Here is a 20,919-nt window from a genome sequence, read left to right as displayed (position 1 = left end):
TTTGACTCTGTCTCTGTTTTTGCCTGCTATACTCCTTGATGCCATTGGTATGACCTCATCTCGTATTGTTGACCACGTCCCAGCCTGTACCCTGTCTGATACCTCTGCCTCGTTACATGACTACCTGTGTACTGAATCTACTGCCTGGTTACAAGATAAAGCCTTTTATTCATCTCAACCAGCCATGTCTGGGAGTCTGCATTGGTCTCCTACTGCTTCCAATGTCAATCCATCACGAGTCCTGACAACTATTTTCAGCCCAGTCTCACGTTTTTTTTTTTTTTTTTTTTTGTGCTCCCGTGACGTAATTAGTCAAATTTTCATGACATGGTTTTTTTAAACCCTCTGGGGTCCGAGGGCATTTTTTGGACAGTTCACTCGCCTGGCATAAATGTTTTATTATTGCTGTTAACAGCTCTCCCTGCATCCCACAATCAAGTTTTATGTCTCTTTTTTTCATGACAACCTGTACGTTCAGAATATATATGCTATAGTGGTGTTTTATAAGTGTAATAAAGGCTTACAATCAGAAATAAGAAAGGAAAAAGTAAAGCGGAAAATAATTTTACACACACATTTATTCAAAACACAGAGCAAACTATAATAAACTGTTTTGACACTTTATAAAGGTAATTTGGGGTCTTGTGTAAAAGACTGTACAACAAAAAGATTTTAACAATAAACACAAATGCACATTTTGAACAATATATTCAAAATGGTCTATGCATTTTGTTTGTCTTCATCTCAAAGCAATTTCTGTCTGCTATTACACAAAGGTCACATCACAGACTTCTACTTCTACTGTGTTTTGGAGTGTTCTGTCCTGCTCTGAAAGCAGCTTTCACACTTTGGCCCACTTTGGCTCCTTACACTCTGAGGAGCGGCCCCCCCCCCCCCCCCGCGCTGCATTGATAGGGTAAACGGTGCTTTACACCAGAGTGAGAGAGCTTGCCACAGGCTTATTCAATAACATTCACAGGCAATGAATGACTAGTCCACAATGACTAGTGGAGCATCTCTGAAACTCACACACTCTGTGTTTGAGCACGTGAGATTGTGTGAGAGGCCCTCCGTCTGCTCCCTCTGATGACTTTCACTGATCACTGTGCATAATGACAGAGGGCGCACTGGAGCCAAGAGCCAGGGGGCTAGTCAAATGAGCCAACTAGTAACACATTACTGCTATAAACAATCTTTGGTTTATCACGTGAGGTAAATCTGCCCTATGATTGGATTTTGGAAAACCATGTGACGGTGAACCAATTCCGATTGGACACTTACATTGCGCATGACACGTCATCACACAGCTTCTATGAGGACTGCTGGCTCGAAAGTCTGCAGAGTTAAGTTTCTATCTCATATCATTAAAAGGTTATTTATAATTTAGTAAAACTTGGTCTCAGCCGTCGTATACAATGGCATCTGCCCCAGAGGGTTAACGCACTATTCCTAACCATACTCCTACCCCTGACCCTAACCTTAACCATAGCCTAATCTTACTCTCCCCCCCACCCTAACCATAACCACCCCCACCCCTCTGTTTCACTTTTAATTTTGTGCAGCCATTACAGAATGAATTAGAATTAATTTGTGCTGCCGTGACTAAAATGAGGCCCTTTTTCGTCACAATATCACAAACCAATAGATGAATGTATATTTCGTGCTGCTGAATCACGACTTGCCGTGAGACTGGGTTGCTATTTTCGTGCTGACAGCGCGAATGGCCACACATTTTCTAAGTGTCAAGCGAGCGGTGTTAGAAGTCCATGTGTGTTACCTGAAATCTGGCTGACACCTGCTGGGATCGAATGGTCTCTCACAGGGCACACTCTGTCTTTCAGCTGTGATTGTGCGCAAATAGTTGTAGCGACACGTGTACAAGGCGTTGGAGGCAGCTCAGATTTTTCACGAATGGCGTACGATTCCTTCTTTGTGCGCTAGTCGGCTTAAATCATGTTATGTGTCAAGGGGCCCTAAGATAAATGCAAGTTTGTCTCGTGTCCAGTGTGCACAGCAGCAGACACCAACAAGCCTTGGGTGCACATACAAGATTGTGCATGACCTAATCAGGCAAGTGAGTGCTAAGTAATTATTTTGTACCTATGAAGAGATGCAGATAAATACTGTGGTCACAGCTGCATTGGCCATCATCACACATCCACTGGATAGACTGGTCATTGGTTGGAGGAAAGGATTTGGAAAGGAAACATGCTGTATGTGTGCTGCTGTGAGAGAAATCTTAACATGAGTTACATTTGCGCGATTTTTCCGCATGTGATTCAGTGATGAACAAAAATGGACAAAGCTGTCACACATGAGGAGTCCTGAAATATCTGGCTGCAGTTATGCAGCTGTGCACTACATGTGCAAATTATTAGAGGTGAAGGCTGGCTGCTTTCATCAGGTACACTGATAGGCTGAATGCCGTTCACTGCTGCTATCCTTTATAACGTTTTTCTTTAATTAAATGAACCAATTACAAAGTGAAACTAGAAATCGGTGAGCAAGCTCACGAAATGATCCCCCACCCACACTGCTTGACTGGCGGTACTAAATTTTTTGTGAAAAATCTGAATTAACAAACTGGTCAATATACAGTAGTGTTCAGAATAATAGTACTGCTATGTGACTAAAAAGATTTATAGATTAAGTATATTAAAGTATGTTAAAGATTATAGATTTAGTATATTTCTTATTGTTACATGGGAAACAAGGTACCAGTAGATTCAGTAGATTCTCACAAATCCAACAAGACCAAGCATTCATGACATGCACACTCTTAAGGCTATGAAATTGGGCTATTAGTAAAAAAAAGTAGAAAAGGGGGTGTTCACAATAATAGTAGCATCTGCTGTTGACGCTACAAACTCAAAAATATTATGTTCAAACTGCTTTTATAGCAATCCTGTGAATCACTAAACTAGCATTTAGTTGTATAACCACAGTTTTTCATGATTTCTTCACATCTGCGAGGCATTAATTTTGTTGGTTTGGAACCAAGATTTTGCTCTTTTACTCGTGTGCTTGGGGTCATTGTCTTGTTGAAACACCCATTTCAAGGGCATGTCCTCTTCAGCATAAGGCAGCATGGCTTCTTCAAGTATTCTGACATATCCAAACTGATCCATGATACCTGGTATGCGATATATAGGCCCAACACCATAGTAGGAGAAACATGCCCATATCATGATGCTTGCACCACCATGCTTCACTGTCTTCACTGTGAACTGTGGCTTGAATTCAGAGTTTGGGGGTCGTCTCACAAACTGTCTGTGGACCTTGGAACCAAAAAGAACAATTTTACTCTCATCAGTCCACAAAATATTCCTCCATTTCTCTTTAGGCCAGTTGATGTGTTCTTTGGCAAATTTTAACCTCTTCTGCACGTCTGTTATTAAACAGAGGGACTTTGCAGGGGGATTCTTGCAAATAAATTAGCTTCACACAGGCGTCTTCTAACTGTCACAGCACTTACAGGTAACTCCAGACTGTCTTTGATCATCCTGGAGCTGATCAATGGTTTTTTTGTTGTTGTTGTTCTTGTAAAGTAAACACTCTTACATTATACCTGACAGCACACTGTCATCTCACTTCTTAAATGCTGTTTTTCGAACCTCAGAAAAAAGGATAAAGGATATATTGCTGGATGTTCCAATGAGGTTATTGCAATAAACTTTAATCTCTGCATTTCTCTCCTCTTTAAATCACATATCACACCTGTGTACATGCACAATCCACGCAGACTTCACGCGCTCATGTGTCTCAGTGGGCTACTTAAACATGAATGTGCACGTGGTGTTGCCACAGCTGTCTTATCATTTCTACATTGCACAAATTTGTTTTGCCGCTACCTCTCATTGGTTGTCAGTGTTGACACGCGGTATGCGTGATTGTCCCTGACTGTGATGCAAATTCATGCATGTGACAAAAAAAAAATAACTAGATGTAAAATGAAAATCATTTTAGATGGAAAACATTTATTGCAAACAAGTTTTAAATCGGCCTATATGTTTTGTAAAACTGCTGGAATAACTGTCTCCAATTTTGTTTTCGCTGTTTTGAAAAAGTGACAAAGTACGCCTGGGTGCACATGTGCGTGTCAAAGTTCTTGTCACTATTTTTCCGTACAGCTGGACGAGGCCTGCTTTACATAAATGCCATCCTCCTGTGGCCCTGTGAAAGGAGACGTGGAATGGGACAATAAAGGAGGATTAGATTGTGTGTGTGTGTGTGTGTGTGTGTGTGTGTGTGTGTGTGTGTGTGTGTGTGTGTGTGTGTGTGTGTGTGTGTGTGTGTGTGTGTGTGTGTGTGTTGTCTGAAGCATATGGGAAAAAAGATTTAATGTGAACCTCCGGGCGGTGGAGACTAAAAGATGATGAGAAAGCAACTCGCACAGAGACATTAAATTGCCAATATTACAGTATTGGAAACGTGCTGTATTTGATTAGAGCAGGAGCACTAAGGTGTGGAATATACTCTTCATTCTCTTCTCTTTAAGAAATAATACATATACTGTACCTTAAAGAGCAGCATACTGTCTGTTTACAATAAGAGAAAGATTATCATTACAATATATTCCTGTGGTGTTGATCGCTGGGAATGGGATCAGGGTCTGATGAATGTGACAGCTAAACAATATCCACTGAAGGTTTGAATGTTCTGCCTCTTCCTGCTAGTGTCTTTATAGGATTACAGGCATGATGTCATATCAAAGAGACTGCTTTTTTTCCATTTAGCGCTCCAACAACCTGGCACAAATCAGATTTGCAGAAAAATAGAATTTGTGGTATGTGGGGTGTACACAAGGGATGGGCAGTGTGACCTAAAATATGGATTACAGTATAATTTGAAAGCACAGATGGTAACGGAATATATCACAGAATATTCAGTAGTCTTAAAATTTCAAGATAAATGCTTAGGGTAAAGAACATCAGTGGCAAATGCATAGCAGATAGGACTGCACTGTTAACTCTATTAGGAGAGCATATTTCACACAATAATGTAGCAAAACGAAAAAACACAAAACCTTTGTCCCAATACAGCTTTCCTAAACAAAATACAGAATGCAACACTCATAACACTATAATTTGAAAAACATTTGTTTATTTATTTTTCAACTACTCCGAGGTGCTTGGGCAAATTTTTACCAAATTTGCTGACCCCAGAATTGCCATTACGGGGTTTGTTTTGATGCTAAATCAAGCTCATTGGGGTCAATGGTCAAAATTATGTTTTTTTTCTCCCAGCAGAAAGATTGTTCTTGCATTATTTTTCAACATAAGCTCCTCTCACACAGAAAGTGTGTGTTTCACATGTTATTGGCAACCAATGGTGTACTAGCTGGCACTCACCGCTTAATGTAGCATGTAAACAGGGCGTGGTCTGCTGTTTCCTGGCCAATGGTTTATCTACTTTGTCTCTGTTTTTTTTTTTTTTTTGTTTGTTTTTTTTTAGGGTTTTTCTACTTTACATGGATTAGGAAGTCAAGTTAAGCAGGGTTCTCCCCAGACAATGGAACAACGGCACCACGCCATCCTACTGCCATCTAGCGCCGCTATAGTGTAGTGTCATCTCATGATGTTTTAGCAGGGGACTTTGTGGGAATCGAACGGCACGCAAACTTGCTTTTGCGGGAAATTTCACATAAACAACTTTAGCTCTTTATTTTATCCTGTTTACATCCAGATGACAGAAACCATAACAAAACAAGCCTTACACAAAGCCAGTTCTCTGAATTTTTTGTTTTGTGTTGGCGGGGGCGCAGTAATCACCGGGCCGTCTGGGGAGGAGGCACACGGGCGCCGAGCTTCACGGAGGCAGATCGCGCGATCGCCAGCCGGTTTTGCTGAGCTCCACACAAAGTTCTCTCACGGTTAGAGAACCATTATCTCCTGAAAATAACGTATTCCGACTTTTTCCCGATGTAAAAAAATCCATCTGCATGTCCAGCCTGTAAAGAAACCGTGTCGTGGAGAGATACCACGTGCACGCTCACGGCTGGACTAAAATAGTGTTCAGCGACACAAACAGCAGTGTCACCACACATTAGAATCCAAAATATGACAGAATCTGAAAAAATTAAGAATTTTGGGGTGAAGTGTGTCGCCTCCTGTCTCTATGTACAGCCTCTGTAAATCCGAACCTTTACTTTCGAATGAAAGCTCACAAGCTTTGTTATTGGATGAAACAATGCTTGTATCTTAACTGTGTCAGCCTGATGTTTCTGCTTTTCCTAAAATGTGCATCACACTCACACACAAATCACACAAAAATGCCGACAGATGCAGAGTAAAAAACGTTTTTCAGAAATGCACCTGCTGACTCTGGGAGGAAAGCTGGACCTTTTGTCTTTCCATTTTAATTTTATTTTTTGACAATATAGAGAAGTGTCAAAATCTGAATCACAAGGACAAGCTAAGAATTTTCACACTTTGAAGTGAATGCCCCCAGCCTGGTGTTATTGTGACTGTTGGGAAAGTGTAGGAACACGGACCCACAACAGGGGGCGCAAATGAACGGACAATGGAGTAAGTCAAATAACAACGCTTTACTGTTGTGAATGTGCACAACGAATACAACCAATCACAGAAATGGACAACAGTCAATTTACAAAAGTGTCGTGTGGGCAGGCTCGAAGATAGGAGACGCCTCTCCAAGGTAAGACCGGTACCACACGGCTTCCTCCGCCACAGGACCCCGGGTATACTGGAGCCGCCAAGTCCCGAACTCCCAGGTGGCCACTGCCTCCGCGTGTCGGACCTGGTACTGCTGGCGAGGAACAAAAACACAATTAAAGGTGGGCGCGTTTGCACCCAGTAATCCACACGGCAGGAAAGCTACCTCCACCTCTCGTTGGAAAAAAAGGTCTGTTATCACTCACAAAAGTCACAAAAGGTTACTGTCAAGCAGTCAGCTGAGAATGTTACCTTCCAGGTAGAACGATATCTCGGCAATGAGGTGGAGATGCCATCCTGCTGATATACCCCACTGATGATTGCCGTCAGCTGTCTCAGGTGATGGGTGACAGCTGTCACCGAGGCTGCTCCCGTGAGGCGGCGGCGCCCTCTGGTGCCTGGAGCCCGCACTCCAGGCAGGGCGCCCTCTGGTGGTGGTGGGCCAGCAGTACCTCCTCTTCAGCGGCCCACACAACAGTGACTTGGGAATTCAAACTTTTCAAATTGAAAACTATGCAGGGGAAAAGTGTAAAAATGTCTGGAATCTCCCACATTCTTTCTGTACATTATTTTTTTCTTTCAAACAAGTTTATTGCACATTTGTTACACACAGTGTCAACAAAACACAACCATTGTAGATTAATTTAACTAATTAACAATTCAGCACAATCAGACCAGAAACAGAACTAAAAGATTTTCATTTTTGTCTTTGGGATTCAGGACATAAGGTTGGATAGGTCGCCAAGTGGAAGCGTGGCACGCGGTGACAGTTCCCAACCACACCACTATACTAAAAATTTCTGGGGAGAACCCTGTTAAGACAAGTTATGTCAAGTAGGGGAGTTGATGGTCTAGTGGGTAAGCGTTGGGCTTGAGACCAGAGGATCCTCAATTCAAATCCCAAGGCCCTTGAGCAAGGTCCTTAATCCCCTAGTTGCTCCCGGTGTGTAGTGAGTACCTTGTATGGAAGCACCCTCACACTGGGGTGAATGTGAGGCATTATTGTAAAGCGCTTTGAGTGTCTGATGCAGATGGAAAAGCGCTATATAAATGCAGTCCATTTTAAGTCAACTTTCTCAGTTCTGCAATGCATACACAGCCATACTGAGAACTTGAAATTTCATTACTCTGTCACCTAGACAATACAGAGTAAAAAAAACAAAAACAAAACACAACAGCAGAATATAAAATGAATATATAAATACGGTAGACAGTAGAATGTGGTCAGTGAGATACCTGGTGGTAGCAGTACCTCTTGTGCAAATTGAGCAGTGATTCAACAATGATGAGCTTATTCAAACTAAATCTGTTCTTTTTTATTTCATTTATTTACATTATTCTTAAACACAGAGGTGCCCAAATTCCTTTCTTTGAAGGACCAAAAATTAAACTGAATGGTGTATAAGGTGTATCTGAAGATGTGCTATAATTAGGGCATCCATTGTTTCTGCAAAAATCAAAGCATCATCCACAAACGTCTTGTTGTTCTTTTTGCTGTCCTGGTTTTGTTCATGGTCACCTTAACACATTCAGTACAGAGCCACATTGGAATTTGGCACAGGTCTTACACAGGATGCTCTTCATGACACAACGCCACTTTTACCTGGGGAAACAGCCCCTGGTCTTCTTCCTAAGAGGTCTCAAATAAAAGTACTAATCAGGACCTAATCTCCTTAGCTTCTGAGATCTGACAGGCTCAGACGTGCACAGGGCAAAGTGGATGCAAAGCATCACCCACAAAGTCAATTGCAGTACATCTTTCCTCTCCAAAAAAAGAGACCTAATATGCTTGCTTTTCACACCCAGCAGAGGTTTAAAAAATTAATTAATGAAAAAATGCACAGCATAGGGTCAGGGTCAGTTAACAATTCAAACTCATTCATATGCTAAGAGCACTACACTGCACTCTACATGTAGTCTACATGAGTCGACTTACTGTCCTCTCTCAATCTTTCCCTGTATCCACTTTTGTTAATACATTTTTTTGTTTGTTTGGATCCAACTAACAGATAAATCGGTGGAGATGAGCACCACCTCTGTAGCTACTCAGAGCCAATCACACTGTTGCAATTTAAAAAAAAGATGTAGATCTTATTTTCACTTTGTTTTTCCCCTTGGTATGAACTGTGTAGGCGTTTCACATCCATACAAATTCACAGCTTAAATAAAGGGAAAATTCCGACTGCAGCACGGCTGTCAGGGTATTGTGCAAAAACAACGAAGCCATCACAGCCCCATATTCTTTTTACACCTCATCAGTTCTGCTTCAGATTCCTCTTTTCTCACTCCTCTCCCTCTCTCTCTCTCTGTGATATTAATTCACAGTCTACTTAGTTTGTCACAAAGAATACTGAGCTTGATTTTGCTCTTACTGCACAAGCAATGTCATAATGTGCACGATGATCAAATATAACCAAAAAAAAAATGAATGTCTTTTTAATATGCAGTAGCTGGATACACTTGCAGTAATGCACACCCTAAGAAAATCTCAGAAGTCAAAAACTATTTGAATATTTATGATGGCGTCTGTTACCTTTGGACGAGGGATATCAAAAATTCAATTAAAACTGTGCTTCAGTGGAGTTTCTGCAGCACAGCAGCCTCAAAAATATCTAAATTAACTGAACAGTCAAATATACACAAATACACACAAACCAGTTATCCAAATGGTCAGTGCACTGATATCAAAAACAGATGGTTCAAGACCACCTGTGCCATTCTTCAGGGCCCCTTCACACATAGTACGAATAAGTACAAATCAGGGCGAATGATGGTGGAACAGCTTGCATGAGAGAACCACAAAAACTTCGGGCCGATGGGCAGGCATGAAGGATCATGCTGTGGCGGTTTCATGCACAAGCATGCACAAAACTGTTGCAGCGTGAACACAGTGCAAGCAGCTGGGATGTGTTGCACCACATCGCGCTGCTGATGTGGAGAAAAATAAAATAAAAACCAGCTGTACAATTAGTGAATATCACTGGGGAATCCTGCGGTTAAATCAAAAGTAAATGCTCTGATTACCAGACGGAAACTTTATCACTGTGCTACAATCACTTTTTTATAACAGTGTGAAATGACTAAAATCAACAAGCAGATAAACATATTTTTTAAAAATTGAAAAAAGCGCCATGATAACTGACCAAACGGTGTTTGTTACAGCGTATTTCTGCTGATACGTGACTGAAAGTGGTGTATTTGTCGCACTGTTGGCTTGTCACATAGTCCTGCGGCATGCCACACACAGGACACGTGTGTCCTGTCAGACAGACGTAACATTCAGATGTCCACATGAACTGATGGTCCGTATCACCTGGGGCATTCTGTCAATGGGCGCGCTATGCGCGCTCTCCAGCCTGTCACAAAAATGATATGTTTTTGTTTTATGTATTTCCACATGAGGACAGCAAGCATACACACGTGCGTGTCCGTCAACATGGTAGGTGTTCTGCAGCTGTGACGACCAGGACCAGAGATGTCAACTGCTGCTGCTGTTTGCAGCCAGCCACGCCCCCTGTCCATTCAGCACACAGACCAAGGTGTCACTCTGTGATCAGATGAGAGGCACCATGCCTGTGTGGGGCATGCGAACCACACGCATGGCATGTGTTGGGGGGGAGCGCCCAAATCACATGCACGCCATGTGATGGGGAGGGGGAGCGCACAAAACACATGCACATGTGTTGTGGGGGGAGCTGACACTCTGGCACACCACATGTGTACAACCCCAATTCCAATGAAGTTGTGACACTGTGTAAAATGTAAATTATAAACAAAATACAATGATTTGCTAATCCTTTTCAACCTATATTCAATTGAATACACCACAAAGACAAGATATTTAATGTTCAAACTGATTAACTTTATGGTTTTTGTGCAAATATTTGCTCATTTTTAAATGGATGCCTGCAACACATTTCAAAAAAGCTGGGACAGTGGTATGTTTACGACTGTGTTACATGACCTTTCCTTCTAACAACACTCAATAAGCATTTGAGAACTGAGGACACTAATTGTTGAAGCTTTGTAGGTGGAATTCTTTCCCATTCTTGCTTGATGTACGACTTCAGTTGTTCAACAGTCCGGGGTCTCCGTTGTCATATTTTGCGCTTCATAATGCGTCACACATTTTCAATGGGCGATAGGTCTGGACTGCAGGCAGGCCAGTCTAGTACCTGCACTCTTTTACTTCGAAGCCACGCTCTTGTAACACATGCAGAATGTGGCTTGGCATTGTCTTGCTGAAATAAGCAGGGACGTCCCTGAAAAAGACATTGCTTGGATGGCAGCATGTGTTGTTCCAAAACCTGCATGTACCTTTCAGCAATGATGGTGCTATCACAGATGTGTAAGTTGCCCATGCCATGGTCACTAACACAACCTCTTATCATCACAGATGCTGGCTTTTGAACTTAGCACTGGTAACAATCTGGATGGTCTTTTTCCTCTTTTGTCCGGAAGACACGATGTCTATGATTTCCAAAAACAATTTGAAATGTGGACTCATCAGACCACAGGACACTTTTCCACTTTGTGTCTGTCCATTTCAAATGACCTCGGGCCCAGAGAAGGCGGCGGCGTTTCTGGATGTTGTTGAAGTATGGCTTTCGCTTTGCATGGTAGAGTTTTAACTTGCACTTGTAGATGTAGCGACGACCTGTGTTAACTGACAATGGTTTTCTGAAGTGTTCCTGAGCCCATGCGGTAAGATCCTTTACACAATGATGTTGGTTTTTAATGTAGGGCCGATTGATGGATAGAAGTTCACTGGCATTCAATGTTGGTTTTCGGCCTTGCTGCTTACGTGTAGAAAGTTCTCCAGATTCTCTGAATCTTCTGATTATATTATGGACTGTAGATGATGATGTTCTTGCATTGTTCTTAAACTGTTGGACTGTTTTTTCATGCAGGTGTTCACAAAGTGGTGATCCTTGCCCCACCTTTGCTTGTGAACAGCTGAGATTTTTGGGGATACTCTTTTATACCCAATCATGACACTCACAATTAGTGTCCTCAGTTCCCAAATGCTTATTGAGTGTTGTTAGAAGGAAAGGTGATGTAGCACAGTGGTAAACATACCAGTGTCCCAGCTTTTTTGAAACACATTGCAGGCATCCATTTCAAAATAAGTAGAGCCCGACTGATATGGATTTTTTGAGGCCGATGCCAATAACAATATTTGGATTAAAAAATGCAGATAATTGATAAATCGGCCGATAAATCAGCCAATATTATTATTTTTTTTTTTTTAATTAATAAAATGTTCTTTTTTGGACCCTTAACAAAAAAGGTATGAGATAAAAGCTGAAGCTTTGTCCTCATATTGATTAACTTTATAACAGAGAAGAATTTTCAAGTTCAAAAAATGCAATTGAGAATTAAACCTTTGTGAAATTAGCAAATACATATCCTTAAAAAGAGTTGTGAAATACATCTGAGCTTGTACCTCTTGTTGCTGCAACTTAGATATAGGTTATATTACAGGTAGAAAAACCTTTTCAGTTGCAGACAGTAAGAGGAAAGAAACACAAACACTAAGGAAACATTTTCACAAGACTCCTTTATTTTTCTATTCTGCAACTTTCAAGAACAAAAAAACTTTCAAACAACCTTAGTGCAAGCAGAGGTTGGTTTTAGTGCTGGAAGAACATTTTAACAAGAAAACATGGACCCTGATATAACATGTGAGGAAACTATCATATAACAGTAAAATCAGATTCTTTTCACAAGACCCTGTAGTATGTTTGTGCAATTTTCAAGAACAGTAACAAAGAACTGTCTAGTACAAAAAAATCTGTGCAAAGTTGCATTAATCTCTAAGGAAAAGATAAATAACATTCTAAAAAAAAAAACTCAACTCTACAAAAGTTATTAAACAAATCTTGAAACATTCGTCCTTCATTCTTGGTCCCTTTGGGTGGAAATCAAAAACCTATTTTATTATCTTTGTTATGAGTAGTTTTTATTTTATGTTTTATTCTTTTACTTCTGTTTTTAATTAGGTATTTGATTTTTTAAATTTATTTTAATTTTTTTATGTTGAACTGTTCTGTGTGAGGCACCTTGAGATGTCTTTTGTTGTAATTTGGCGCTTTATAAGCTGATTACATTGAAACTGAACAACATTTTGAGTCTTGAAGTAAATAAATATGAAATTGGTTACTGGATCCTTAAACTCTGGACATAATAAACTCTACATGGTGGATCCTTGATCTCTGGACATAAACAGAAATAAAATCTGTTAGTTTTTGTCAAAAGCATTTCCTTTCAGACATTATTAGTGGCATGAATGTCTTTCCATACCTATGAGCTGAGCTTTACAGCTCATAGACGTTTCATTTTGGGAGGAAAAAAATGTTTTAGTCAATTGTAGTTTATTGTCTGTATTGCAACGTTTGTAAGAGGTGTCATTTTATTTAAAGCGGCAATTCGTTTTGAAGTTATTAATTCCGAGCGGACTCTGTTTCAGCACAGAGCCGTGCAGCATTTGAATCTGTGACAAAGGAACGGAGGACGATTCTTGTTTGTTGACTGCAACAAGACAAAAGTCCCAGTTAATGACTTTAATACACACAAAAATGACTCATGATATTTTAATGGCTTTCAGAGGGGTTAAGAAGCAGACTTACCGCTTCTGAAGAGCAGTGAATCAAAGAGCCATGAGCCATTGAATCGAAGCATTGCTTCAGTGATTCACGCTTCAAACTGGAGTCGCACTGCAGAAACGGTTGATTACACGGTCCAAAATAAGCGTAATGGTCCAAAATTATATCGTAACGGGCCGCAACGCAAGGCGAATGGCAGTAATTCCCAGAACCCTTCCGGACGACGAGTGAATCTGAATGTTTCAACCTCTTAGCAGTAAACAAAGGTTTTTCATGCTAGAAATAAGGTCTACACAACGTGGGCTTAATAAAAAGTGTGACCGACACAATGAAGCACATTTGACACATTACTACATAAACTGAGTTAATCAAACTGAGTTGAACTGAAACGGGAGAAATGTGGGGTGAATGTAATTGCAAAGTTATTACAAACAACATCCTTATAAACCTACTTGTATGCTTTTGTCAAGCCGATCAGTGCAGTGTGACGGCGAACTATGGGGGCGGTGATGAACACATTTAAGCAGGGGTGTAAGCAGCTCTCAGTTGAATGGAGTCAGCGCTCCATCTACTGGACAAACGGTGCAAGTACATTTTACATTGCCGACACAAACATTATTTCAGTAACTGTTCTGTTTATGAGACATTATCTGCGTTTTATCGGCAAATTTTCGGCCGATGGTGAGTACTTTGAAAAGAGCTTATATCGGCCAATAATATTGGCCGGCCGATATATCGGTCGGGCTCTAAAAATAATAAAATATTTGCACAAAAACAAAGTTTATCAGTTTGAACATTAAATATCTTGTCTTTGTGGTGTATTCAATTCAATATAGGTGTAAGAGGATTTGCAAATCATTGTATTCTGTTTTTAATTTACATTTTACACAACGCCATACTTCATTGTAATTGGGGTTGTACATGGCAACTTCACAGACGTGGGGGCAGTTAGATAAATTTCAGCGCCAGCTTGAAAGTGATTGTCTGCTGACTGTGTTCGTGCTAACAGCACGAATGGCCACACATTTTTGAAATGCCAAGTGAGCGATGTTAGATGTTTGTGTGTTTCACCTGGAATTTGGCTGACACCTGCCGCGAGAGGGATCAAATGGGCTGTGACAGGGCACACTCTGTCTTTCAGCCACTGGTGTGCGCAAATAGTTGTAGCAACAGGTGTACAAGGTGTTGGAGGCAGCTCCTATTTTACACGTATTGCATCCGATTCCTGCTTCATGCACAATTCTGCCACATTCGTACAATGTGTGAAGGGGCCCTCATGTAAAGTTGAGTTGCATCCATCTTAAAACCTGTGACAAGTCAACATGCAAATCCATGTCCGCTCTGCTGTGGTGACTGAGCATAAAGGAGGAAGCTGAAAGAATTTAGCATTCAAGCTATGTTCTTTCAGTCTTAGCAATCTGTGCCACAGAGTCAGAAACACAAAGTGTGGGTACATTTGGGACATGTCCAATAACACCAGTGGTTTAATGGACCCAGTTCACATAATAGTGTGAAATACAGATTCCTTGTAATGGTAAACAATGTGTAAATCTTGATGCAGAGTTGCCGTGGCATCAAAGCAGTTATGAGCAGGGGAAAAAAGCAGTTATGTGTTCACATGAATTGAGCGTGTTAAAAACAGTCTGCCTTTGCTGCTTTGCACCCTGCTGGAGACAGTCTTATTGTATGTAAGCTCGAAGCAAGTCAGGGTCCAAGCAAGGAAAAAAATAACTCAGAAATATCAGGAGTCGATGGTGTAATGTGTGTACTGATCAAATCAGAGAGGATGTTGCTGTTGTGAAAGTGTAGTGACACGGACCCACAACAGGGGGCGCAAATGAACGGTCAATAGATGAGCCAAAAAGTAACAATTTAATGTTGTGAAGGTGCACAACGAATATACAGACAATCTCAGTATCTGATAACAGTCAATCCACAAAGGTGACGTGTGGGCAGGCTCGAGGATAGAAGACGTCTGTCCTGAGAAGAGCCGGAACCACACGATTTCTGCTGCCACCGAACCTGGTGAATCAATCAATATAGGCAGAGAAAGTTACCTCCATAGAAGTACGATATCTCGGCGATGAGGTGGAGATGACGTCTGGGTTTTATGGAGTGAGATGATGAAGAATGAGTGACAGCTGTCAGGAAATAATGAGTGACAGCTGTCACTCCCGGCTGTGTCCGTGGCGGCAGCGCCCTCTCGTGCCTGAAGCCCGCACTTCAGGCAGGGCGCCCTCTGGTGGTGGGCCAGCAGTACCTCCTCTTCTGGCGGCCCACACAACAGGACCCCCCCCTCAACGGGCGCCTCCTGGCGCCCGACCAGGCTTATCGGGGTGTCGACGGTAGAAATAGGCCAGAAGGGCCGGATCCAGGATGAAGCTCCTCTTCACCCAGGAGCGTTCTTCGGGTCCATACCCCTCCCAGTCCACCAGATATTGGAACCCCCGGCCCATTCGACGGACGTCCAGGAGCCGGCGCACTGTCCAAGCGGGCTCCCCGTCAATGATCCGGGCAGGAGGCGGCGCCGGACCAGGAGCACAGAGGGGTGAGGTGTGGTACGGTTTGATCCTTGACACATGAAAGACTGGGTGGATCCGCAGTGAAGCCGGGAGTTGGAGCTTCACTGCGGCAGGACTGAGGATTTTGAGGATTCTGTACGGTCCAATATACCTGTCCTTGAGTTTCGGGGAGTCCACCTGGAGGGGGATGTCCTTCATGGATAGCCACACCTCCTGCCCGGGCAGGTAAGCAGGGGCCGGGGATCGCCGGCGGTCCGCATGGGTCTTCGCCCTCGTCCGGGCCTTCAACAAGGCAGAACGGGCGGAGCGCCACACCCGACGGCACTTCTGCAGGTGGGCCTGGACCGAGGGTACACCGACCTCTCCCTCCACCACGGGAAACAATGGGGGCTGATACCCCAAACACACCTCAAACGGGGAGAGGCAGGTGGCAGAGGACACCTGGCTGTTATGCGCATACTCGATCCAGGCCAGATGTTCACTCCAGGCCGTCGGGTGTGCGGACGTCACACAGCGCAGGGCTTGCTCCAATTCCTGATCGGCCCGTTCTGCCTGTCCATTGGTCTGCGGGTGATACCCGGACGAGAGGCTCACAGACGTCGGCCTCCATAGACGCCCACCAGAAGCGCTGCCGGACAACTGCCACGGTCCTTCGCACCCCTGGATGACAGGAGAGCTTGGAACCGTGACAGAAGTCCAAGACTGCAGCTCTGGCCTCTGGTGGGACGTACAGATGGTTCTTCGGACCAGTTCCGGGGTCCGGGCTCCGTGCCAGGGCCTCCCGGACGATCTTCTCCACGTCCCAGGTGAGGGTGGCCACGATAGTGGACTCAGGCAGGATGGGCTCCGGTGGATCCGACAGTGCAGTTTTGACCTCCTCTTCGTGTACCCGGGACAAGGCATCCGACCTCTGGTTCTTGGTCCCGGGGCGATAGGTGATCCGGAAGTCAAAACGCCCGAAGAACAGTGACCAGCGGGCTTGCCTGGAATTCAGCCGCTTGGCGGTCCTGATATACTCCAGGTTCCGATGGTCAGTGAAAACCGTGAACGGCACAGACGCTCCCTCCAACAGGTGTCTCCACTCCTCAAGAGCCTCTTTCACCGCAAGGAGTTCTCGATTGCCGATGTCATAGTTCCGTTCAGCCGGGGTCAACCTGTGAGAAAAGTAGGCACACGGGTGAAGAACCTTATCGGTCTCTCCGCTCTGGGATAGCACAGCTCCTATCCCTGAGTCAGAGGCGTCCACTTCAACCACGAACTGGCGGCTAGGGTCGGGCTGCACCAAAACTGGCGCAGTAGAGAACCGTCGTTTCAACTCCTTGAACGCGGCTTCGCACCGATCCGACCAGGTGAAGGGGACTTTTGGAGAGGTCAGGGCTGTCAGGGGGCTAACTACCTGACTGTAGCCCTTAATGAACCTCCTATAGAAATTAGCGAAGCCGAGGAACTGTTGCAGCTTCCTACGGCTTGTTGGTTGGGGCCAATCTCTCACCGCCGCAACCTTGGCCGGATCAGGGGCGACGGAGTTAGAGGAGATGATAACCCCAGGAAGGACAAAGACGTGCGGTGAAACTCGCACTTCTCGCCCTTCACAAACAGTCGGTTCTCTAACAACCGCTGCAGGACCTGACGTACATGCTGGACATGGGTCTCAGGATCCGGAGAAAAGATGAGAATATCGTCCAGATATACGAAGACGAATCGGTGCAGGAAGTCCCGCAAGACGTCGTTAACCAAGGCTTGGAACGTCACGGGGGCGTTGGTGAGGCCGAACTGCATGACCAGGTACTCAAAGTGACCTAACGGGGTGTTAAATGCCGTCTTCCATTCGTCTCCCTTCCGGATCCGAACCAGGTGATACGCATTTCTAAGATCCAGCTTAGTAAAGATTTTGGCTCCATGCAGGGGGGTGAACACGGAATCCAACAATGGCAACGGGTATCGGTTGCGAACCGTAATCTCATTCAGCCCCCTGTAATCAATGCATGGACGGAGTCCGCCATCTTTCTTGCCCACAAAAAAGAAACCTGCACCCATCGGGGAGGTGGAGTTCCGGATCAGCCCGGCAGCTAATGAGTCCCGGATGTAGGTCTCCACTGATTCGCGCTCAGGTCATGAGAGGTTGTACAGCCTGCTGGACGGGAACTCAGCGCCTGGAACCAAATCAATGGCACAATCGTACGGACGGTGCGGGGGAAGGGTGAGTGCCAGATCCTTGCTGAAGACGTCAGCAAGATCGTGGTACTCAACCGGCACTGCCGTCAGATTGGGAGGAACCGAGGATCCTAAACACACCCGATGGCAGGTTTCGCTCCACTGAACCACCACCCCAGATGGCCAATCAATCCGGGGATTGTGCTTCAACATCCATGGGAAGCCCAAAATCATGCGGGAGGTAGAAGGAGTTACAAAAAACTCAATCTCCTCCCGATGGTTTCCAGACACCACCAGAGTTACTGGTTGTGTCTTGTGTGTGATTAAAGGGAGGAGGGTGCCATCTAGTGCCCGTACCTGCAATGGCGAAGGAAGCGCCACCAGAGGGAGCCCTACCTCCCTTGCCCATCTGCTGTCTAGCAAATTCCCTTCTGACCCCGTGTCCACCAGTGCTGGGGCTTGAAGGGTTAACTCCCCGCTCAGGATTGTAACTGGGAGTCGTGTGGCAATCTGTGTGTGTCCCACGTGAATGTTATGACCCCCCCTTAGCCCAGTCTCTAAGGGCGGTTGTTGTCGTTGTGGCCGTTTGGGGCAGTTTTTCTGTATGTGCTCCTTTGAGCTGCAGAGAAAACACTCCCCGCGGACCAGCCTCCTCATTTTGGCCCTGTGCGTTTCCCAAACAACGTCAGCAGGGGGAGCTGTTGCCCCACGGAGCGCTGCGGCTGTGGAGCGTGGGGAGGGACGGCGCGTATCCGGCCACGTCCTTCGCCTCGCTCCCGACGGCATTCCTCCAACCGATTGTCTAACCGTATAACGAGATTGATAAGCCCATCTAAATCCCGCGGTTCTTCCTTAGCTAACAGATGCTCCTTCAGGACCGATGACAGTCCGTTTATGAAGGCGGCGCGGAGCGCAATGTTATTCCAGCCGGACCTCGCAGCCGCGATGCGGAAGTCGACTGCATATTCGGCTGCGCACCGGCGCCCCTGTCGCATTGACAGCAGCACTGTTGAAGCGGTCTCTCCTCTGTTAGGGTGATTAAACACTGTTCTGAACTCCCCCACGAACCCAGTGTATGCTGATAACAACCGTGAGTTCTGTTCCCAGAGCGCCGTAGCCCAGGCGCGTGCCTTACCCCGAAGCAAGTTAATAACATAAGCCACCTTGCTAGCGTCAGACGCGTACATCACGGGTCGTTGTGCAAAGACAAGCGAACACTGCATCAGAAAGTCCGCGCACGTCTCCACACAACCCCCGTACGGCTCTGGGGGACTTATGTATGCTTCAGGGGATGGTGGCGGGGTTCGTTGAACGACCAGTGGAATGTTAATATCCGGCACCGGGTCGGCAGGAGGAGGAGCCGCAGCAGCACTCTGATCGCGCGCTTCCACCTGTGCGGTGAGAGCCTCCATCCTGCGATTAAGGATGACGTTTTGCTCGGACATCAAATCCAGCCGAGTGGTAAAGGCGGTGAGGATTTGCTGCAACCCACCGAGCACGCCTCCTGCAGACGCCTGTGCACCCTGCTCTTCCATTGGCTGTCCAACAGATGGGTGACGCCCCTCGGGATCCATGACGCTGGCCAAGATATCCTGTTGTGAAAGTGTAGTGACACGGACCCACAACAGGGGGCGCAAATGAACGGTCAATAGATGAGCCAAAAAGTAACAATTTAATGTTGTGAAGGTGCACAACGAATATACAGACAATCTCAGTATCTGATAACAGTCAATCCACAAAGGTGACGTGTGGGCAGGCTCGAGGATAGAAGACGTCTGTCCTGAGAAGAGCCGGAACCACACGATTTCCGCCGCCACCGAACCTGATGAATACTGGAGCCGCCAAGTCCCGAATTCCCAGGTGATCACCGTCCCCGACTGTCGGATCTGGTACTGCTGGCGAAGAGCAAAGACAGTCAAGTGTGGGTGTGTGTACACCCCGTAACAACAACGGTGGGAATGCCACCTCCACCTCTAACACACACTCGTGCAGGGTCTGTGTAACCACTTATCTGACATAGGACGAAACAGTCGCGACCCACGCTGGTCCTCTGGTTGACAGCTGCAACACAATAGCACTTGGAATCAATCAATATAGGCAGAGAAAGTTACCTCCATAGAAGTACGATATCTCGGCGATGAGGTGGAGATGACGTCTGGGTTTTATGGAGTGAGATGATAAAGAATGAGTGACAGCTGTCAGGAAATAATGAGTGACAGCTGTCACTCCCGGCTGTGTCCGTGGCGGCAGCGCCCTCTCGTGCCTGAAGCCCGCACTTCAGGCAGGGCGCCCTCTGGTGGTGGGCCAGCAGTACCTCCTCTTCTGGCGGCCCACACAACAGTTGCCTCATCTTCCCAATGCTGTCCTAAACCAGTTTTAGGAGACCACTGACCTCCGGAAATAAAACAATTTTTCCCAACTTTTTAGAAATGGTGTGCCTGCTAGGGAGGAAGTTATTTACCCTGAACGTGCTAGATAATTAACATTATTATTATTATAATTACTACCCTTTCACCATGCAGACATCTTCATCTTTTTGAAAAAGAATTTGAAGGTACAGTATAACCTCACGCCTGCTTTGTTTCTTTACATTTTATGACACTGACAATTCCCACTTCCCCTTATTAAAATGAATCCCGTCCCTTGTCAGATGGTTTTTTATTTTTACTTTATTTTTTTATATGAAGAGGCGGGGTAAAGTAGTTATTACCAGAATTAATAAGTGATTTGTTTCCACTCCGAATGTGCCATGTCAGTTATTTTTACTGAGTGCTTGTTCAACAAGCAGTAAGCTTCAATGGTTGCAAATGAGGCACACCAGAAGAAGAAAAGGTTGCAGTTCCTTGACTGGTGCTTTTTCATGTTGTCATTATGGGGTGTTGTGAGTAGAATTTTGAGGGGAAAAAGGAATTTACTACGTTTTGGAATAAGGCTGTAACATAACAAAATGTGGAAAAAGTGAAG

General features: G+C 44.7%; 1 protein-coding gene across 1 annotated transcript in view; it reads right to left on the bottom strand.

Annotated features, from left to right (window-relative positions):
• Positions 1-20,919, bottom strand: part of LOC117517257 (reticulon-4 receptor-like 1) — a 368,475-nt gene that overhangs the window by 205,245 nt on the left and 142,311 nt on the right. The gene's annotated exons all lie outside the window — the stretch shown is intronic.

The sequence above is a fragment of the Thalassophryne amazonica genome, chromosome 9 (genome assembly GCF_902500255.1).
Source record: "Thalassophryne amazonica chromosome 9, fThaAma1.1, whole genome shotgun sequence".
NCBI lineage: Eukaryota > Metazoa > Chordata > Actinopteri > Batrachoidiformes > Batrachoididae > Thalassophryne > Thalassophryne amazonica.
Note: the sequence above shows the minus strand (reverse complement) of the source record. Positions and strands in the feature narration are given on the sequence as shown.